Source organism: Mustela putorius, unplaced genomic scaffold (genome assembly GCF_011764305.1).
Source record: "Mustela putorius furo isolate JIRA1106 unplaced genomic scaffold, ASM1176430v1.1 tig00000095_pilon_pilon_pilon, whole genome shotgun sequence".
NCBI classification, from domain to species: Eukaryota; Metazoa; Chordata; class Mammalia; order Carnivora; family Mustelidae; genus Mustela; species Mustela putorius.
The window spans coordinates 3,389,013-3,394,512 of record NW_025421280.1 but is presented as its reverse complement, the minus strand read 5'-3'; the positions used below and the strand labels follow the sequence as shown (position 1 = coordinate 3,394,512).

General features: G+C 42.3%; 1 long non-coding RNA gene across 1 annotated transcript; it reads right to left on the bottom strand.

Moving 5' to 3' along the window:
- Positions 1–310: 310 nt before the first annotated feature.
- On the bottom strand, positions 311–4,993 carry LOC123391373. Its single transcript, XR_006606043.1, has 3 exons — positions 4,579–4,993; positions 3,586–4,438; positions 311–2,204 (listed from the first exon to the last, which is right to left on the bottom strand). It is a non-coding gene; the product is annotated as an uncharacterized LOC123391373 (long non-coding RNA).
- Between the last annotated feature and the right edge of the window lie 507 nt (positions 4,994–5,500).

Here is a 5,500-nt window from a genome sequence, read left to right as displayed (position 1 = left end):
AGACAGGAATGACAAGTACATAGTGTAGGTCCCAGCTCACGCCCACCAGCATTCTCCTGCACTGGGTACACACAGTTCCCTCATAGAGTTTTCTGCACAAATATCCCTGCTGTAGAGAGGGCTTCCCTCCCACTCTGCAAATGCCAGGACTGCTCACCTCTGCCTTCTTCTTCTTCTTCTTTTTTTTTTTTTTAATATTTTATTTATTTATTTGATAGAGATCACAAGTAGGCAGAGACGCAGGCAGACAGAGGGTGGGGGAAGCAGGCTCCCTGCTCAGCAGAGAGCCAAAAGCGGGGCTGGATTCCAGGACCCTGAGATCATGACCTGAGCTGAAGGCAAAGGCTTTAACCCACTGAGCCACCCAGGCGCCCCATCACCTCTGCTCTTTTAGGTGCTCTGCCCTCACACAACTGTTGATGTGTTTCTTGGATACTGTTACTTGTTCATCCACTGTCTCCCACACACTACTGCCAATTGCACAGAGGGGTGCTCTCTTTTGGCTCTGACGCTGAACACCTGGCATACATTTAACAATCAATACATGTTTATTAAGGAAGGGAAGAAAGGAAGAAAAAAGAGGGAGGAAGAGACAAAGAGAGGGATTAATATAGTCAGGGAGACCATCTAGGGCATTATTTCAGTAACCAGGTAGCAGATGATCTTAAGGTATCTTACTGCGAGGAAAAAGAGTTCCCTAATTCATCTCTTCCAAATTTAATAAAATTCCTACAAAAATATAACTCAGTATACTTCATATCTACTTGCATTCTTGCCCAAAGATGCCAGAACTCATGTTATTAAGGTAACAAATGCCTTTCTTAGGAGAAAATGACTTTATCATGCTTTCCATCACATTTTTGTGATTATTAAAGAAATATATGTTCAATGTAAAACATTTGGGAAATACATAAAAACAAGAAGATGAAAATAAAAATAGTTCATGAGCCTACTACCCAGGAATAGTTATTATGAATATATTGATATTTTTTAGGTTTTTTTTTCCCTCTGCCTATGACATATTCCTATTTGAGATTGTGTAATATATACGCAGTTATTTTTTTTTGCCACTTAGCATAATGACATAATTTTGCCATGTCAGTGGTTACTTAAACAGCCCCTAGCATGAGTACTGTTTCCATTTTCGCTATTATAATTTATGCCATAATGAAATTAATGATAAAAATATGGTCAAAAGCTATCCAACAAATCCAGCCTCCTATCATTCTGTGTGCATTTTTTTAGTCAAAAGTAACTTTACTTCCCTCAACCTGCAGTTTTCTAAGAAAAAAAAAAAGAAATATCTATAAAAAAGGAATTAATAACCAAAACCAAAAAAATTTTGTCTGACATAACATGTGCCTTCTCAAATGTAACACGTGACCTTGCATTTGGTCTCTTCTTGGTCCTAAACACATCATCTCATCCGAACAGTGCAGCTGGATGTTTAGTGAAAAGCAGTCTTACTGTGTGTGTGATGGGAAGGAATGATTTTATTTTCACTGTGGTTGTTTTTTGCCTACGTCTCAGGTGAGGCTTGTTGTGAGGAATAACTAGAGAGAAGCAAACATAAAAACAGGACTGTTTTTCCCCATAAAGTAGAAACAGACACCCACGACTGTCCCTGCAGGAGAATTTTTCCAGAAGTTCTCTCTGCTCCATCTGCTTCCTCCAGCCAGACATAACACCCAAACTTCGTACTCTCAAATGGCTATTTTGTCTCTCTTGCCAATCTATACCAAAGTTGATTCTGTAGCCTGAGCTGATAAGCCACAAATAAGTGCATAAATGCTATAGAAGCATCTTGAAATGCACAAACCAGAACACTCATGTGGAAATGGACCTTGGCGGTAGGATGAAAACCTCCAAGCACTGGGTAGGTACATTTTGGACCCCAGCTGGTCAAATAGGAACAAGAATTTGCCTGTGGTGTTTATGGAGAATAAAAAACGGATAGTTTATATTACAGTAGGGTACCGTAGATCTGTTTCTCTGATCATGACTCTCATGTGCACTGCAGCTGTCTGACAAAGACAGGTACAAATAAACCCGGGGTTATGCCTGTGTATGGCTTCCTCGTTCTGTTTATTTGGGTGATCTTCGGGGCCCCCGAGCCCTTCGGAAGCTCCGGTATCCTGCTTTGACTTCAAGTCAGTGTTTCTCCAGGTCGTGAGAAGGCGGCTTTGCTTGCTCTTGAAATCTGCCTTGTTTTGAGAAAGCACAATTTTAGTGAAGACGGAAGGACCAGCTTCTCAGTGACTAATAAGGAAACCAGATCTGAAAAGCAGCAAAAGCTCACCAGAATTTGAAAGGCTCTCCAGTGTTTCTCCACAAAGGCTCAGCAAAACAAAAACAAAACCAAAAACAGAACCCACAAACCTCCACCCTTGCCCCCGTCTCCATTTCCTATGTCACGGGAGACACTAAAGGACACCGAGGGAGGACGACTTTCTGTCATCATCACAGCGTTTCCCTGCTCCTGACCGGCACCGAAAAGTCGAACGTTAATTATTTAAACCCTTAACCCCAAACTTTGTTACATTTAGTTGGAATAATTAATTCATAGTTGAACATCACACATCAAGTATAGGAGCCAAAAAAAAAAAAAAAAACCCTGCATGATCTCAGTCATATTTTGTTTCTCAACTACCTCTGTAACCTAATTAGTTTTTCCTTAATGTGTTCCATGGAATCTTTTTAAAAGGCTAGAGATGCCCTTATCTCTGTACAGTTAGACGTTCCTTGCCGAAGGTGATTTTTTTTTTTTTCCAATGTGTCCCGCACATTAGCGGGAAACAATTTGTCTTCGTGTCAGAAGGAACCCCTTGAACAACGTGGGGCGAGGGCATCGGAACAGCAGCCCAAGCTTGCCTCCAGTCTTACCTGGAGATGCGGCCGGGCTTCTGTTACCCGGGCTTCAGCTGTATAAACACATCGTGCCATCTGCACATGGCAGGGGAATTGAGCCCGTGGAAGCTCAAGACCTGTGTCAGTGTTTTCACAGAAGGACTGTTTATGAACAGATGTTATGTGGTGTTTTTCACAGAAACTGGACTCTGGAGAGAGAAAATGTCTATCAATTACCGAGGTATTATGTATAACAGCAATTTTTAACCTTGAGAACGATAGTTTTAAAGTTCTCGGCAAAATATTTTCAACTGTGACCACTTTCTTTGTGTCAAGGAAGACGCAACCTTGTGTCATATGCAAAGTACCCGCTGTCCTGGGCTTGGGAGATTGTGTTCTCTTGGAAGCAAGGTCTGCTCCGTGCTGAGATGCTTTCATGATCAGGAAACCTGTCCTCGTCCATATATGAAGTGCTGTGGCCTTTTCTCTCTCTCTAACTCTCTCCTTTTTTTTTTTTTCTTTTTGGATAGACACAAAAATGAAAATAAAACTGTAGAATTGAACGGCCCCTTAGATTTTCTTTGCATCAAGTTTTCTCCGCGTTTTCCGGGCTCAGGTAAAAAGACATTTAACTTGGTCTAAGTGTTAATTATGCCCCGGACAGTGAGGCATTCGTGGTTCTCCAAAATAAGTGATTTTTCTCTAGCGTGCTTCTTGGATTAAATCTCAGACACCTACCGTGAGAGGAAGGTCCAGGACTCCACAACACTGTGTGTCAGAGATGGAATTATCTCCGACAGCAACACCAAAAGCATCGAGGCCCCTTTGTGACCTGTTGACAGACACCATGTTTTGCATAATATATATATTTTCATTTTCCCTTAGCTTTCTTATTATTTATTCAATAAATCCTTTTTTCTTGCTGACAGCAGTTGTATTTATAAAGCTAAATCCAACACAGCAAAATGTTCATCACTTTATAAACTAAATGCTAATGTTTTATTTATGTGCAATGAAGAGAGAAAAAAAGAACTGAATTGATGTTTACCTAACAAGCAGCACAAAAGTGCAGTACCATAATAGTGGAGTTCATAAGCATTCTGGCTTGTAATTTTGGGTGTCAACATTTGAATTACAGAAAGAGTTTATGCAGACATAGCACGTACACAAGTGCAGTTTAGATCCACATCTATAAAAATAACATCTGTTTAAGCATACATTACATTTAAAAATAACTGTACAGTGATCAGCTGGTTAAGTACAGTTAACCAGATGTCGTTTTAAAGGGCCAGATGGAACTATGAAACGAAGATTGAAAAATTAAAAAATACTGTGAAAGGTCAAACCAATTAAGCAACCTGTTTTGTTGGCATGTAACAGTTAAAAAGTAAGTGAAACTACTTAAGGAGTGAGCAACACGAAGATGTGCCAGTTAAAACCAGGTCCCGCTCCTCCGAAGACAAAGAAAAATCCAGGCGGGAGCTGCTCACTTCACTGGAATCCGAAAGGAACTCGGCCCAGCAGCAGAAATGGTGAATTCTTCCTTGCCATGATTCCAAAGCAGCTGAGCCATCTTTCGAGGGTGTGTTTTCTAACAAAAATTAAACTTCTTTTAGAAAGTCTCACAGGGTGCAGAGACATTTTCCAAACACAGGCGACCCCTGGGGTAAGGAACGCAGCGGTCAGAGACCACTGAGTCAGTAAGACTGAACAGGTTCCTGGATGACTTACCAAAGCTGAACCTTCAGAGTGAGCAGGCGGATACTGTCCTCGAACGCTCGGATCGGTTATTGTTTCTTCTCTCCTCCGGGGGATCTCCTGCAAGGAAACTGTGTGGCCAGTGCTCACGGGCTATCTTCAATGAGGCATGTTCTGCTACAGACCTGTTCACGTGTATCCGAGGTCACACATGGAAGCTCCCAGGGCTTCTGTGGCCTGCAGATGTGTTTTGTTTGGCTTGCAGAGTCCTTTAAGTTTGAATTAATTGCCAATGTCTGAAAATTGGGAGGCTTCACATGAAACGTCCGGATTTCCAGCTTCCCAGAGAATCTGGCAAGGCCAGGCCCCCATTTTTTTTTTTTTTTTTTTTTTTTCTTACCCCATCGCAAAAACTGGCCAAAGCCAAATAGGAACAGCTGCCTCTTTGGATGGACACAGAGTCTCGAGATAATGAGAGGCCCCGCCACTCCCTTCGAATTTAGACAATCTTAGCGGCCACGGCCGGTCTGACACCCGACCCACTTCATTCAGCCGCATTACCCTGCCAGCCTCTGTTTGCGTTTTCCATCCTAGTATTCATCCCCTCGAGTGCCCACGTTGTACTGTAGGAAGTCAGTATTTGGGGGGTATTACTGTGTTTGTTTGTTTTAATGGGAAATGGGGCGAGAATCCTTTGATTCCCTCAGGTGACACACACAGGTAACTGACCGAGGTGGGCTTCAAATTCGAGTCTCTTCATTCTCCTGTTCTTTTCTCAAGCTTCCAAGTCTTCATACAGCCGAAGCCCTGGGATTCGTACCCTCGAGCCTCTGGGTGGTGGTAGGCACCACTCATTGGCAGTGGAATCAATTGGCCTATTAGGAAATAGTTGTTGAATCCCCACAGGAGACACTTGAGACGTGGTCCCTGTCCACAGACAAGGACCTGTTTGCCT